Below are 17,185 nucleotides of genomic sequence, written 5' to 3'. Positions count from 1 at the left end.
CACAGATCTTTATCTTATTTTTTATAAACTTACAATTTTTTTAACATTAAGGTAGTACGTTTCATGTAGAAGTACATTACAAGTACTACGTTACAAGTAGAATTTTAGAAAGATTTCCCTCCCTTCTTCTTCCCTGAACCTCTCTTTCTTTTCCTCCTTTTTCCCACTTGTTTTTCAATAATGTACTTTCTTTTCTTAAATTATTTTTGATAAAATATTTTATCTAACCTAAAACATCCAAAATATTATAATTTCTGCATGTGATTAATAAAAAAGCTCATGAAATGTTTTACCTTTAGAGGGATATTAAAAGCCAATGTGTAGACTTTAGACCTGTAGAACATCTCAGTTTAGACTAGTTAAACTTTAAATGTCCAATAGGTATATACATGGTTAGTAATTATTTGGACAGTGTGGAAAAAATATGAGTCTTTTTCCTATACTTTATTTTTGAAAAATTTTCAAAAAGATTTATTTATTGGAAAGTCAGATATACAGAGAGGAGGAGAGACAGGAAGATCTTCCATTCGATGATTCACTCCCCGAGTGAGTGCAATGGCCGATGCTATGCCGATCCGAAGTCAGGATCCAGGAACTTCTTCCGGGTATCCCACACGGGTGCAGGGTCCCAAGGTTTTGGGCCGTCCTTGTCTGCTTTCCCAGGCCACAAGCAGGGAGCTGGATGGGAAGTGGAGCTGCTGGGACTAGAACCGGCACCCATATAGGATCCCGGCACATTCAAGGTGAGGACTTTAGCCACTAGGCTGTGCCGCCGGGCCCTATTTTTGAACTATTTATGAGTATAAAGAGCAGATTTCAGGTATTGATAGAATTACACAATGATACTTGCTTCCCTCTCTACAGCACTAATTCCCCTACCTTCTTCCATTGTGTTTAATTTTTGTAGTAACAATTTCAATTTATTTAATAATCAAAGGCTTAATATACCACTAACCAAAGTGTTCAACAAATGTGAAGTAGAAGGACCACTGTTCAATAGAGATCTACACAAGGACTAAAATAATAATAATACATTCATTTCATTCTTATACATTTTTTTGTCTTTTTATAGAAACAAATACATATGCTTTAGGTTTACTTTATAGCCACAGGCTTAATACATCAATGACTGTAATAATCAACTAACACCACTATTTCAGAAAAATATGGACTAAGGGTATAAACAATAATCACATCATAAGATGTCAGTTTAACTTTTTTTTTGCATTCTGTATTTACTGACTATGTACCAGACACATATCTGTATTTTATAGATTGGTTTAATTTGTATTTTGGGCAATAAGCATAATGTTCTACAGTTGCATATGTTATGTTGCAAAAGACAAGATTTCACTTTTTTTTTTTCTTCAAGTTGAGTATTATTCCATCATGTGAATTTATACAACTTTATCCAGTCATTGGTTGATGGACATATGGGCTCCATATCTTACCTATTGTGAATTGAGCTGTTAAAAACAAATAATTCTTTCATATTTTGATTTCATTTCTTTGGAGTAATGAGGTTACCATTTCAGTTAGCTGGCTGAGTTATATTGTAGATCCGATTTCAGATTTATGAGGAATCTCCATACCGTGTTCTGTAATGGTTGTATTAGTTTAAGTTCCCACCCACAGTGAATTCGGGTACCTTTTTCTTTACATCCTCACCAGCATTTATTATTTTTTAATTTTTTTTGGATGATAGCCATTCTAAGTAAGGTGAGTTAAAGCTTCGTGGTGGTTTTTATTTGCTTTTCCCTAATAGATAGTGAACCTGAGTGGTTTTTTTTTCATGTGTCAGTTGGCATTTACATTTCATTTTTGACGAATGCCCATTCATGTTCTTTGCCTACTTCATAACTGGATTGCTTGGTTTATTGTTTTCTTGACTTCTCTATGAATCTTGAATATTAATTCTTTATCAGATGCATAGTTTGCAGATATTTTCCCCCATTCTGTCATTTGTTTTGCAGAGTGTTTCCTTTGCAGTACAGGCACTTCTTAGTCTGTTGTAATCCTGTTTGTCTATTTTTTTTCTTTTATTGATTGTGCTTCTAGGATTTTATCCAAGAAGTTTTTGCCCATGGCCACATACACTTTGCACAGTTCTCCCAATGTTTTTCTCAAGTAATTTGATAGTATCAGGTCATAGATGTAGTTCCTTGATTCATTGCAAGATGAGTTTAGTATATGGTATAAGTGTAGAGGTGTTGTTTCATACTTCTGCCTGTGAGCATCCAAGTTTTGCAAGACCATTTGTTGAAGAGATTGTACTTTCTGTAGAGACCGATTTTACCTTGTGGTCAAAGATGAGTTGGATATAGAGGCATGGATTAATTTCTGGGGTTTCTATTATGTTCTATCGGTCTTTATATCTATTTTTGTGCCAGTACTGGGCTGTTTTGATTATAATCTCCTGTGATATGTCTTGAATTTGGTATTGTGTTCCCACTGGCTTTGTTTTGCTGTTTATACTACTTTAGCTGTTTGGAGCCTCTTATATATCTATATGAATTTTAGGATTTTTTCCCTACATATGAGAAGAATGTTCTTGATATTTTGATTGGAATCACATTGAATTCATGCATTTCTTTAGGTTTTATGGACATTTTGTTATTCGTTCAATCCACAAACATGGATTTCTTTCATTTTTTGTGTCTTCTATTTTTCCTTAATGTTTTATAACTTAAAAAATATTTGTATTTTTTTTACTGTCTTTATTTACTGTCAAATATGTAGGCTTATTTTTTTTTTAGCTTACATGTAAGTCCTGGAGCAGACTCTCTAATTATAATGATTTAATATCTATTTGTAAAAATCTTATGTGTACATTGTTCCTTTAGCCTTTAACTAAATTTGCAAAGTAAGTTAACTACATTTAATAATAAGGAAATGGAAACATGGAGAATTAATATGGTAAGAGATTGAGGAATATCTAATGTTAGTGTCATGAATCGCTTTTCAACTACTTGGGTTCAGTTCTAGTTCTAACATTTACTAGCTATGTAGCTGTAGTTAGATATTTAACTTCTTAAAGTTTCAGTCTCTATATGTATAAAATTAGGCTGTTAATGATATTTAACTATTAAATAAGTATCTATAAATGACTTAGTGTCTAGTACATGGTATGTGTAAATGCTAATTATTGTTAAAAACCAGGTATGGATCTCAGATGAATATGTTACTAGCTATATGAGCTTGGGCATTTTTTAAGCTGTTTAATCTTCATCTTTAGGATTCTCTTTACCAGCCAGTGTACCAAAGCCTTACTTACTATGATGATTGAAGAAGACCATCCTTATGGAATATTTGGCTCTCTATCTGGCCCAAATGAGCCTTGTATGAGATGAAGTTAAAAAGGGAAATGATGTATGATTTTGTAAATAAGGATAAACAATTTGCATTTTATTAAATGAACTAAGAATTTATTAGGCTATTTTAACTAGAAATGTAATGTATTTTAATTTTTTTTAAAGATCACTTTGGCTACTGTGATTTAACAGAAAGATTGGGATTGAGCCAGGCAGCTATTTTAGACATACAATAATTAAGGGTAGTACCCAGGACTATGGAAGACATGGAGGCTGAGAGAAGCAATCTGATATAGGATGTATTTTTTAGTTAATATCTGGCCAACTGGCTTTGAAAAGTGAGAGGCTGATGCTAACAGCTAGAGGATAATGATGCTGTTCGCTTGGAAAGACAAGTGGGATGATGACATTGAGAGGATTGGCATGTGTTTTGTTGAAACACTTGAAGTTTGAAGCATTGATGCCGGATAGGAGATGCTACTTGACTAATAAAATGTTTGATGTTCTGTATGAGATATGCTGATATCACAACCTCCCACCCCATCTTCCTTGTGGACATGTTGAGGTTTGCATTGATATTAACATTGACAGTACCTCTACTGAAAAAGTACGCAACGATTGATGTTCATGGAGGTAGGAAGAAAGCAAGCACCTCAACAATAAAGTTAATTGAACTGTGATGGAATATGTGGTTTGTATTTCAGCGGTTCCTAAAGAAGTACATTATTTTTCACTGCATTTAAGCATGTTGAAAGTCAGAAGTCCACAAACTTGGCATTGGGTAGAATGTGGTTTTCTTTCTCTTAAGTAATTGAAATGGATGGCGTATTTAACAGTGCCTTTATACATAACCACTAATTTTAAATATGTTCTCATGAATTGTGATAAAATGATAACCTTAAAGCATAGCCTCTCAATGATAAAGGTCAAGATCATTCTATTTCCATTTTTGTGTCATGTGCAGTTAGCACTGGCTCTGGTAAAGTGTGCTTTTTGAAACTATTGAGTAAAGAATAGGAGGTTGATAGAGGGGAAGAAAGAGTAAAAGGCAGTAAGCCATAATCAATACTTCTCTTCCCATGACACCCTCATTGAGGATACAGTAATGCCTACTAAAACTCACCAAAAAAGATTAGCGTTACTAGAATTCATGTTGCGACTCAGCACTGTACCCAGCGTGATGCTAGATGGGACGTGATAGCAAAAGCAGTAATACTAGCCTAAAGCTTAGTGTGTATAAGATCATGTGTAAACAGGAAGTTTCCCAGTGTTTCAAAAGCAGATAGTCTCCCAGTGTAATGGGCTGCATTGTGTCACAGCATTCATGTGTTGAAATTCTGTTACCCTCATATCTGCAGTACACTCAGAACGTGACCTTGTTTACAAATAGGGTTTTTATTAGTGATATAATTAGCATGGACCTGAACTGATATAACTGATCTCCTTATTAAAAGGGGAAACTTGGGAAGAGAAACACCCAGAAAGAGGATACTTTGAAGGGACATAATAAGAAGGTAATTCTCAGCTTAGTGGCCACTTTGGGGAGTGAATTAGTAGACAAGATGTTTCTCTCTGTAGGTCTAAATTTCCAACAAAAATAAAATATACATATATATATTTTTTTAAAGAAAGATAAGTCTCTACAGGTAAGAAAAAGGCCTGGGACAGATACTTTCCTTGCAAAGAGTCAGTTTTGTCAACAATTTGATTTTTGACTAACTTCCGAAACAGGGACAGTAAACTTTCTGTTGTTTCAGCCACCAAGCCAGAGCACTTTGTTATGGCACCCTAGCAACTAATACACACAGGCTGTGGAATCCAGGTTCCAACAATATTTAAACCCAAGACCCAAATAACCTTCCTCTTATATTTAGCTACATATTGTCTACCACAGTGCATCTGACCCCTACTAGGATCACCTGGAGAGTTTATTGACCCCTCACAGGAGATACTCTGTTTCAAAAGGTTTTGGTTGCTGCCCAAGAATTTGCATATCTCATCCATCTCCTTTGCTGCCAGTCTGCAGATAGGGCTTTGAGGAACACTGGTCTAGCACAGCAAGGATGTAGCAGGTACTCAATTAAAATCAAATGAATCAAGCCTAGGAATTCTTTGGATTGTGAATGAAATGAATCAATGTTTACTCTTCTCCTTCAGTGACTCTCTTTGCTAAACACAATTTATGTGTTTGTTTGAAAGATGAAACAAGGGATGGGGGGAGGAAGACAGAGAGCTGAGAAGAATGGGGATTTTCTGTCCCCTGGCTCACTCTTCCAAAGTTTCCAACAGCCATGGTAGGCTAGGCCCAAGTCAGGAGCCAGGGACCACTCTGTGGGTGGCAGTGACCCAAGTATTTGGGTTATCCTTTGCTGCCTTCCCAGGCACATTAGCAGAAAGCTGGTGGGAAGCAGAACAGCTGGGACTGAAACTGCCACTCTGCAATGGGATATAAGCATTGCAAATGGTGGCTTTGCTGACTCTACATCGTCAGCCCTGTCAGTGATTTATGGGGAATGCACATGAGATTTACTGAGGAATATCTATGAGAATGGAAATTCTGGGGGCGGGGGAGTGTGTTTAGAGTATTTGTATTTTGTTTCAGAGTTGCTCCAAACAGGGTGTGCTTTGAAGCAGGTGGCCTTAACAAACTTACTGTGTTGTTGAGGAGACAGGTTTTGAAGGATAGAAGTAATTGCTGCAGCCAGATGTCTACAGCTGCAAGTGATTGAAAATGGTGGCTGGGTCAGAGAATGCTAATCATCCGTGAAGTGGGCTTGCCGTGAGTCTGACACCGTGTCTCCTGGTGCACTCTGCGGTAGGTGCGTCTTTGCTGAATAAATACAAAGTGAACCTGACGGGAAAGGAGACCTCAGCAGTGCTGCAAAGGCAATTTTGCAAGCTGTCTGGCTGTGGAATTAGTGGAATGTTTGCTCAGGGAGAAACAGCTGACGTCAACTTTGCTCTCTCTGTATCTCAAGGGCAGAGTTAGCCATGCCTCTGGCCTGCTCTGACACCCACAGAGGGAAGAATGGCTTCTAGAGGAAAAGGTTAAAGAACAGGTCAGCTGGGCATCCATGCTCCCTCTTCCTACCCCCCTCCATGTGTCATCTTTCTGGCAAGGTGAATTCAATGCCCAGTAATTCCTCCTGTCTTTGTAAGAGCTGTGGGACACACAAGTGTGAGAAAAGTCACTCCAGCACTAACAGGATTAGTACAGCTTCATAACCTAACTGCTTTGGCCAGAGAGAGTAAAAAAGATGGCAATAGGGAGATGTAAGGATAAGTGGCATGTTTTCTTTGATCACGAAGGTGTGAGTGTGTTTTGTGCGTGTGTTTCACATGCTGGCCTCTTTTCCATCTAAGAAGGTCTGATAAATATGAACTCGGTACATGTTTGATCTCCATGATCCCTAGAAACAACCTGAGGCTGGCACTTAAGTTCTGTGAAAGCTTTCTTTTATTATTAAATCAAGGCAATTCTGATATTAACTTAGTAATAGTGGGAGTAGCAATTAAGAGCAGTTATACATATGTATAATTAAGAGTACTAGAATATTTACACATCTATACAGTAGAATATATATAAACATCAGAAAGAGGACTGCTTCTGGGGATAGACTACAGGTTCTGGTTTTAGTATCATTTGCTGAAGAGGCTTGAAAAAGGGGAGTTGGCCTGTAGGGAGTCTTATTTATTGGGAAAAATAAAGAGATTAAACTACTTTGTATAAATATTTATAGGCGAAGTGCAGTGTACCATGTTCTATTGAGACATAACTGATGAATATAGTGAGTTAACTTTGGACTGTGTGTGTCTTGTATACCAATCAATACTTCATGCTCCAGAGAGTAAGTTGGTTTCATAATTTGGATATGCAATTTTAAGCAGTTTAAATGTCTTCCATTAGTTGTTCAGGTAATAATGGGAAAATAGCATAATGGATTGTGGAATATAGATATAACTAGTGTTTGAATCTTATCACTTACTACTTTTGGGATATTAGGTAAATTAATTAACTGTCTGACCTTTAGCTTTCTTGTCATATTACCAATACTGTGTAACTGTAGCTTTAGAGATGACACTTCTCCATTTTAATTGTTTAGTTTTGATAGTTTTAACAGGTTCAATATAATTTATAGGGGCATTTTTCAATTCATTACGTTATTTTCCATGACAGACTTTGTAGATATAGAGATTCCCCACTTTCTTTCCTTCCTTTTCATTTTTCCTTACTACCATTTCCTCCCACATTATTAGAGTAGTAACAGTTACAAGTTTAATATTCTGCTGTTTAAATGCATTATGCCATGTAGATATAAGAAAAGATAGAAAATCTAGTATCATTATTGTCTAGGGGTATTTAACTGTTTCATTGAGAGTCCTTTTATTTGGGAGTAGAGATGCATATTGCAGTGTGTCTTTACTTCCCAATATGCTAGTCTCCATTACACAGTTCATCTATGAGTATATATGTATCTACTTGTTCACCTATTTGTTTTGTATTTTACATGCAGGTTACATGGCGATAACATATGATATTGCCCTTTTGGAACTGGCTTATTTCACTGAGCATAATGATCTCCACTTGGGACCATTTGTTGCAAATGTTAGAATTTCATTCTTTTTAATTGACTGTGTAGTCTATTCCATATAGAAGAGGTACCATTTCTTTATCCATCCCTCTTTCGATGGGCATCTGGGTGGTTTTCATGTTTTTGTTGTTGTGGCTTGTGTTGTTGCAAGTCACAAGAGGACTGCGAGTTGCTTTCTTATATGCAGATTGCACCTCCTTTGGATTTATTCCCAGGAGTGGGATAACCAGAGCATTCAGTAGAGCAGTTTTCAATTGGATGTCCATGTCTTTTTCAAGACCTTTTATTCAGTAGGTTCTAAAATGTCCCCTTTTCCCTTTGCTTCTCCTTCATATGAATATTTGGTCATTTAATGATACCCGTATTTCACACAGATTTTCTTTTACTCTTTTAAATTGCTTTTTCCTTTATTCTTGTCTGATTGGATTATTTCAAGGGTTTTGTCACCCAGGTTGGAAACTAAACACTCAGTTGTATTTTTTATTTCACTAATTGAAGGTTTTATCCCCCAAATTTATATTTCTTCGTGTGGATGAGTTCTATATCTTGGAAGTTGCATTTGTGTCACTCACTGATTTCCTCATGTTAATCTAAATGTATATATTGCATCTCATTCAATTTTCTAACATGGTTTTTAGTTTTGTATTTTGAATTCTATATTTGTCATTAAGTAGATTGCTTTCATTTCAGGATCTATTTCTCAAGGATGATTGTTTTGCAGATGTTATGCTCCCCTACATTCAGGTCTCTGTGTCCTTATGTTGACATCTGTGCATGTGGTGTAGTTGTCCCTTATTTTTTATGGAGTAGGTTCAATTGAAAAAGACTTTATGGTTTAGCTGGAAAGCTTAGTGTCCTTTGGATAGTTGCTTTAGCTTGAGTTCTAGGGTGTGACCAGGAGTGTAGTCTCTGAGTGAGTTCTTTGCCTTAATTAATGTTGGTTATCTTTCTAAGTGATCCAGTGGACTATCCTGCTGCAGTTTGTGGGGTTAGAAATGTGGCTTTAAGATGAAAAAGGGTCTCCTTGGGTATGTATTTTTGATCCACTGAGAGTTCAGTGTCAGTCTCCCTGGTGATTGTCATGGCCAGGATCTTGTTCCTGTTGGTGAGGGAGGTAAGGCTGACTATCTCTTTGTCCTTTTGGTCACCCTGATGGCAGGATAATCACATCAAGTGTTATGGCTTTAGGAATGTGTGATGTGGATGAACCTGTCCTCTGGTCCTCCTAGGACAGTCCACTGATACTGTGGCATACAATACCAAGAGCGCCAGTCCTGTAAGGTGACCACAAGACTACTTGGGATTTTACTCTGGAGGGTGTGAGTCCAGAAAGGTGGAATGCAGTTAGGTGTTTACCTGTGTTGTAGAGTGTATAGTTGGGTCATAACTCCTAACCCCCATACCATATTGGCAGCAGATTTTTTAATTTTTTGGCTTTTTCTGGTGTTAGCCACCAGAAGCTAAGGTGAATCCTCTTTGCTCCTTTGGAGTACATGTGTGCATGGGGGCTAATGTCCCAGAAGCTCCCACAGTTGTCAGATACAGGAAGTCTGTTACCGCATCTGCTTACCTGTCTCTGGCTGTGATGCTGGCAGAACAGAGCATGCAGTGAGACTTTTCACTTCTGAATATGGTGGGCTGCAGGACTGGGGAAGGGGAAGGATTTTCCCAGCTTGAAGTCTGACAGTGAGCTCTCCAGGCTGAAGTAGAATTACTGGGTGACTTTGGAATTCCATTTTAGCTGATGTTGGTCCCTCTTTTGTTCTAGTCATATCCAAGATCAGCTCAAGTAAGTGTGGTTATACTCTGTTCAGGCATCTTCCATCTACTTCTTCGTTTTTATTGAAGAAGGGGCTACAAGGGTAACTTTCGCTGTAGAATAGCTCATGGAAATCCTCTGCCAGGCATGTTTTGCTTCTTAGCAGATGCGAATGTATTAATTGATATGATCCAGTACTTAGATAAAGATGGTGTAACACCAGTACACGGACTTCATTGAGGTAGGTCTGTTTTCACACTTTATGTCTCTGGAAAACAGAAGATTATTGAAACCTTCCCATATAGAAAATGTGTCACTGTCTTCACATTTTAATATTACCATCCGTGAAAAGAATTTACCTCACAGTCTGAACACAGTGTAAGCTATGAGGCGTTTCATAGAACACAACTGTGTTGCTTTTCTCTTTGGTGCCTGTTCATTCTTGCTTCACAAATCTGCACAAGTCTGGTCTCATGATCTCACTGCAGGCTTTGACAGCAGTGTGAAGAAAGACTGAAGTCAGTGAACAAAGTAAGAAGCTGGAGTGTGTGTCTGCAAAGGAAATAACCCCAGAACCTGTTTTTGAGTAGATAGTAAGCAAAACATGTGGGATAGGTGGATGCTAGTTAACGATGGGAAAATCTAGCTTTTCTAGAGGTATGTGTGATTCTGTAGCTGTTATAGGGAATGTGGAAAACACTTCCTATGATTTTGAATGTCTTTGGGTTGTTTATTATTATTGAACTGGAAAAGTAGAATGCATAGACTCTGAGCATGAAGAGAAATGAAAATTTTCATGTAAAAAAATACTGACTGGGGCCAGCAAAGTGTCCTAGTGGCTAAAGTCCTTGCCTTGCATGGGCTAAGATCCCATGTACGCTCTGGTTTGTGTCCTAGCTTCTCTGCTTCCCATCCAGCCTCTGCTTATGGTCTGGGAAAGCAGTGGAGAATGGCCCAGTGTCTTGGGACCCTGAACCTGCATGGGAGGTTTGTAAGAAGCTCGTGGCTCAACTCAGCTCCGTTGTGCAGACACTTGGGGAGTAAACCAGCAGATGGAGAATTTTCTCTCTGTAAATCTGACTTTAATTTAAAATGAAAATAAATACATCTTCAGAAAATATACTGACAAGTGACTGGTCACTTGGAATAACTGTGATTTGCTTCTTGACAACTTTTTTACTTGGATTCCTGTGGTATTGTTTTTTTTTTTTTCCATTAGTCTACCATTGTTTTGTTGTTTTGGTGCCCTTTCTAGGATAGGTACCAATTTGGATCATGGACAAGAAATAGAAATATATCACAAAGTATTTGAGAATGTGTGACTATAAGACATGGCAATTAGCAAAGAATACAGTATAATTTAAAAGGACCTGTAAATGAGTTTAGCAGGAAGTACATGTAATGCATGAACTGAGATTTTAAAGAGTAGATTTCTCAAAAGATGTAGCATCCGGGAAGAGATATTTCTCTTGATGGAGTTTTAGTTTTTCTGGCACTCTTGTCTTAAAATGTATGATAATGCTTAGAGACGTTTCCTCTTACCAAGTATTAAAGAATTCACACACTCAAAATTGAGATATATAGAGGAATTTAGGTATAAGAATTGAGCTTTAATTACTATAAATATCTATCTGTCTGTCCATTCATTTATTCAATTATGTGTCTATGCAACTATTCTTCTGTTTCTATTTCTCCCTTCCCTTCCTTCCTTCTATCCTTTCTTTCCCTCCCTCTTTTCTATTCCTGCCTCCTATTCCCCCTCCCCTCCTCCTTACTCTCCCTCCCTCCTCACCTCCATCCACTCCCTCCCTTCCTACCTGCCTCCCTTCTTCCCTCTTTTCTTCTTTCCTATTTTCCTTCCCTCAACCCATCCTTGCTTTTTTCCCAGACTCGTTCTTTTCCTTTCTCATTGTCATCTCAGAGTCCATTTTCAGGAATATTTGAAGAATTCAGATCAGAAACATTTAATCAAAATGGCTTCTGCAGGATAATCAACTCCAAATCTGCTTTTGCAAGGGGCTGAGAGGAGGATAATGTTCAGCTTTTAAAATGAATATGAATGAATCATAGATTCTGACTTTTGTCTAGCTTGTTTTTTTATGAACATTTTGTGACTATTCAAAAACAACAACAGCAGAATCAAATGTCATGCAGTGGGAAGGCATAATGAAAGAATATGTAATTTAAGCAAAACCTAAATGTTGTAGCTTTGTATCAGTTTTTTCATTGCTAAAAAATGTAAACTCTTTTTAATATTTCTTCCAAAATGGAAGATACCAGATGTTCATCTGTTACCATGAAAGTCTATTTTAATTGGCAGTTGTGGTCTCAGAGTAAATTTAAATTACTGCCAGGCTGTCACTTTTGTATTTGCTGACTTGCAAGGAGGTTTAATGCTTGCCCCACTGGACTAGTCTTTATCCTTCTATTTGGAGCTGTTGGATCACCTCTATTTATGATGAACGTAGAAGAGATTTACATAGTCCACAGAAATGCAATGAAATTGCTTTGGAATGAAAGTGGGATATTTAAAAGGACCCTGAGATCCAGAGATAAAACTTATTATGAGGAAGCATGTGCAAAAGTTAGAGGCATCTAGGGCACAGAAGAAGCAAGCCTTTTGGTCATACTGAATTATTACAACATACTCAAAGCAACTGTTGGTTAACAAGCAACCACATACGCATAAAAACCAGTCTTTCAGTTTTGACCATTATAGACACCGATTGAACACTGATATTTTTGTCAGTTTTGTTACCTTGCTGATTTTGAAGAAAGCAGGGGAAAATGTTTTTAACAATTTTACGTTAGCCTGGGGTTAGGGGATTAGATAGGGAAAAGTAGATGACATCAAGGGGGGATTGATTCCAGGACTCCTTGTAGGTATCAAAATTTGATGCTCAAATTTTTTATATGAACTTGTTTAGAATGTACAACCCTTGCTTATTATTCCATATACTTGAAATCATCTGTAGATTACTTATATTGTATAACATATAAAGTAAATGCTATATATAAACAGCTGTTATACTATATTGTTAAGAAAATAATGAAAAAACCTCTACATGTTCAGCACAGATATAATTTTTTTTCCAAAATATTTTCAGTCTGTGGTTGACTGAATCTGTAGATGTAGCATTCATGGATACAGTGTTTGAGATACGTTTGAGATCAGAATATTTGGGATTTGTTTTCTGCTGGTTGATCACATGATGCTTTGTTTGCCGTATAAAGGGGGAGGGGGGTCTTTCAGAAATGATTCTAAAAATTTTCTGCATTTCATGATTTATATTTCCCCGTCACCCACTGTGGGCTTTTCTGAATTTACCCTTTTCTACTTTGGAGCTTTTAGCTCTCTTCAGATACATAATCCTAATGTCTCAACGATCTTGTGAATAGTATGGGAACTTTAGAGCAAAATGGACCCAGGAATGGATTTCAGACCTTGAGAAAATTGCTTCACCTTCTCTCAATTCTGTTTTATTTGTTTGGCTGTCTCTGTTGGTCTCTCATTCCCTTCCTCTTTCTTGTCTATCCATCCTCTGTCTTAACTAGTGTCTGCTGCCCAGTAGAATGAGCTTGCTGACTGATAGCTGTGTTAGCCAAGCATGAGTCCGTGTAGTCTAGCCGTTTTGTGGGGTGTTCGTGAGCATTCCTACTCTTGCTGCGCTTTCTGAGAGATTCAGTTCCTCTAAGTTCTCCTCAGCACACTGTATGTTTGTTTTACTCATCTGTGCTTTTTTTTTTCATTTCTATTATAGTACCCTGTAAGCTCCGTGTTATTTTAATTGTCTTCGTGACAAAATAAATTGAATAGTTTTTCATGTGTCTACTCTGGCTGTGTGAATATCCTCCTCAGCGAATGTTTTGTGTAAGTATTTTGTGCACTCTCCATTTAGTTGTTTGTTTCTGGATGTATCTTAAAGCACTGCATTTTGAGTCAGATGCTTTGCTATTTGTGTATTGTTTTCGTTTCCTAGGGCTGCTGTAACAATGTCCCACCAAGTTGGTGGCTGAAAATAGCAGAAGTGTAATCTCGATAGTTGGGAAGGCTGGAGGTCTGCAATCAGAGTGTCAGCAGGATTGCTCCCTCTGGAAACTCCAGGAGGAATTTTCCTTTTCTGTTCTTTCCAGTTCCTGGTGGCTGATGCATTACTTGGCTTGGGCTGCACACCTCTAATCATATCTCCATCTTTATGTGAAGCTTCATTTGGTCTTCTCTCTGTGTCCTTTCATTTCAAAATGCCCTCTCCTCCCCGCCCCCTTTTTAAAAAAGATTTTCAAAATTTTGTTTTTTATTGAAAAGTCAAATTCACAGAGAGAAGGAGAGACAGAAACACCTTCCTTGTACTGGCTCACTCTAACTGGCTGTAATGGCCTGGAGCTAAACTGATACCAAGCCAGGAGCCAGGAGTTTCACCTGGGTGTCCCATGTGTGTGCAGAGTCCCAAGGCTTTGGCTTATCCTCTACTGCTTTTTCAGCCACAGACAGGGAGCTGGAAGGGAAGTGGAGCAGCTAGTATATGAACCAGCACTTGTATAGCATCCTGGCATATGCAAGGCGAGGACCTAAGCCACTGGGCCAACATGCTGTGCCCAAAATTCCCTCTCCTTTTTATATGGACATTGTCATTGAATTTAGGATTTAGCCTATATCCAGGATGTCTCCTCACACAAGCGTTAATTGCATCTTTAAAAATGATTTCTAAATAAAGCTTCATTCATGGATACCAAGGGTTACAATTTGAATTATCTTCTTAAGTGAGACGATTCAGCATGCTACACATATCTTACAAAAGTTTTCTTTGGTTTGTAGCTTGACTTTTCATATCTTAAAAAAAAGATTTTCCTATCCTTCTTTGAAAGGCAGACTGGCAGAGGAGAGATAGGAAAAGATATCTCTTCTACTTAATGGTTCACTCCCCAGATGCTCAAAATAGCCACATTTGGGTCAGATCCATGCCAGGGACCAGGAACTTCATTGGAAGGGCCCACATCTGTGGTTTCCAGATGCTTTAACAGGGAGTTGGATCAGTGGTATAGAACATCTGGGACCCTAATTGGTTTTCTGTATGAAATGTGGGTAGCCCAAGTGGAGGCTTAATTTGGTGCCCCAATGCCTAACTCCTTTCATTAACTTTGTGTTTTGATTAACTGAACTTATTAATTGTGAAGTTTTGTGCTTTTTTTTCGAAGGGTTTGTGGAAGCGTTATGTTTCCTTTAATTTCTGAATAATATTCTATTTTCCATGGTAGTAACTTTGCACATCTTTCATTAGATTTCTTTTTAAGTATTTGGAGTAATTTTAATTGATACTGTATAAATCCATATAATTTTTATGTATTCTGCTTCCTTACTACATTGACTTATTTTAATGTAGTTTTGTTACCTAGAAAAATGACAGTTTTTTCATAATTTTTGATTCTTACACTTTTTGTTAACATTGTCTTGTTTCTCTTAACTACAACCTGTAGTATGTTTGCAATTCATAAATATATTTTACAGTTATAGTTGCTGTTCACTCAGCATTTTCATTTCATCATAGTACATTTTTCTAGGGTCTTCTACTCCAACTAAATTTATTTTCTCCCCCCCCTTTTTTTGGGCATATGAGGGTGGTAGCAGGTTCCACTGCCTTCCGTTTGCCTTGCTGTAGGGTTTCAGAGCTCTTTGAGGCTCTCCTCTTTCAGATCTGAGATCCATTTGTTCTATTTTGTCCATCTCCTTGTTTTTGCTTCTGTCTCATCATTGCCTTCAATTAGCTCTTCCTCTTGTTCTTCAGTAGTCTAAGAGACTCTGACATCTGGAGCTTTTCTGCGTTCTAGTGCTTTCTCCATGTTGACCAGGTTTATTTGAATTCCCTCTAATAAACACTAATGTGTTCTTACTGAAGTAATAAATTACATTCATTCAGCTGGCATTGATCTGGAGAAATAATCCTGCCTGGTGACTAAAACCTATGTTTAGGAGCAGGCTGCCTGCATTTAAATTCTGTCTATCTATTTGGATGACCTTGGATGTGTTATTTCACTTCTTTCTTAATCTTTCTTAATTTTTTCCTCACCTGACAAGAAGAAGTATCTATCTCAAAGTATTTTATGTGGATTAAATGAATTGTTTTGGGGCCAGCGTGATGGTTCAGCTGGCTAATCCTCAGCTTGCAAGTGTTGGCCTACCACATGGACTTCAGATCCAACTTCCTGCTTGTGACTGAGGAAAGCAATAGAGGATGACCCAAAGACTTGGGACCCTGCACCCACGTGGGAGACCCAGAAGTTCCTGGCTTCAAATCTGCTCAGCTCTAGGTACTGTGGCCATTTGGGAACTGAGCCAGCACGTAGAAGATCTTTCTGTTTCTCCTAGTCTCTGTAAATCTGCCTTTCCAATGTAAATAAATATATCTTTAGAGAAAACCAGATCATTTTGATATTTGACAATGTAAATATTCCTTCAATAGTCTTTTAACATATTAAGCTAAGTAAATTAAGTATAGTAGTAATGTCTACCATATAGAGTTGTGTAAATATATATACATATAGAGTTGTCTAAATGTGTACATATATATATACGTATTTATGATTAATTATGGTATCTGACAATTTAAATCCTTCAGTTCTGATACATATATCATATATGCATATATATCAGAATATATAGAGAGAGCGTAAAGTACTCTGCAAAGTCATCTGGCAAGGCTTATCAATATTAGTTTTGCTAGTGTGTTTTCAAAAAATGATATGACAACTTACAATTAATATTTATTGTATCAGTACTATGTATCAGGAACTCTGTAAAAATCTTCACTTGTATATTTTGTGCTCTATATAAACTTTTCCAAAACCGGATAAAACGTAACAGTAAAAATAAATGAGATTCGGTATTTCTAAGCATATTCCCTATAAATTTAAAGTGTTAATTTCTTTCCCCTCCAGGATCAAAAGACACCTTTACACTAGTGAGTTGGACTTTCCTGGCCCCTTCATTAGCTGGGTTGATTCTTTACAAACTGAGTACACTGACCCTCTGGCTCTTTTTGCAGTTTCAAGACAGCTTCCTCTTGGTTCTTCCAAGTGGCTCATCAGACTGAGCTGAGTTAGTGCCGAGCTTCCAGCCAAGTAAGGCATCTCAGCACGAAGTGTCAAACATAAGACAGCTAATGCTGGGAGCCAGAGGAAGAAGGCTCTCCTTGACCCTGCTCTGAAACTGGTGCATTCAGAGAGAAAACAGCTGGCTGGCTCTCTTTGATACTGTGAACAATGAGCAGCAGGGATTAAGTCTCACCATATCTGTCTACATTAGGCCGTGTGTGTGTGTGTGTGTGTGTGCGCGCATGCCCACAAGCATATGCATTTAATTTTTAGTAAAATGCAGTATGGAGGGTCTATGAGCTATTACTTGAAAGTAACCCATCTGGGCATGCAGATTTGGAAAGAGATCCCAGGGATTGGATCATGGTAATAGTCGAGCTGAGCACCGTGAGGCAACATTTTATGTAAGAAAATTTAGGACAAGGGAAATATAA

Source organism: Ochotona curzoniae, unplaced genomic scaffold (genome assembly GCF_017591425.1).
Source record: "Ochotona curzoniae isolate NIBS_2020 unplaced genomic scaffold, NIBS_Ocur_1.0 contig_3622, whole genome shotgun sequence".
Taxonomy (NCBI): domain Eukaryota; kingdom Metazoa; phylum Chordata; class Mammalia; order Lagomorpha; family Ochotonidae; genus Ochotona; species Ochotona curzoniae.
Note: the sequence above shows the minus strand (reverse complement) of the source record.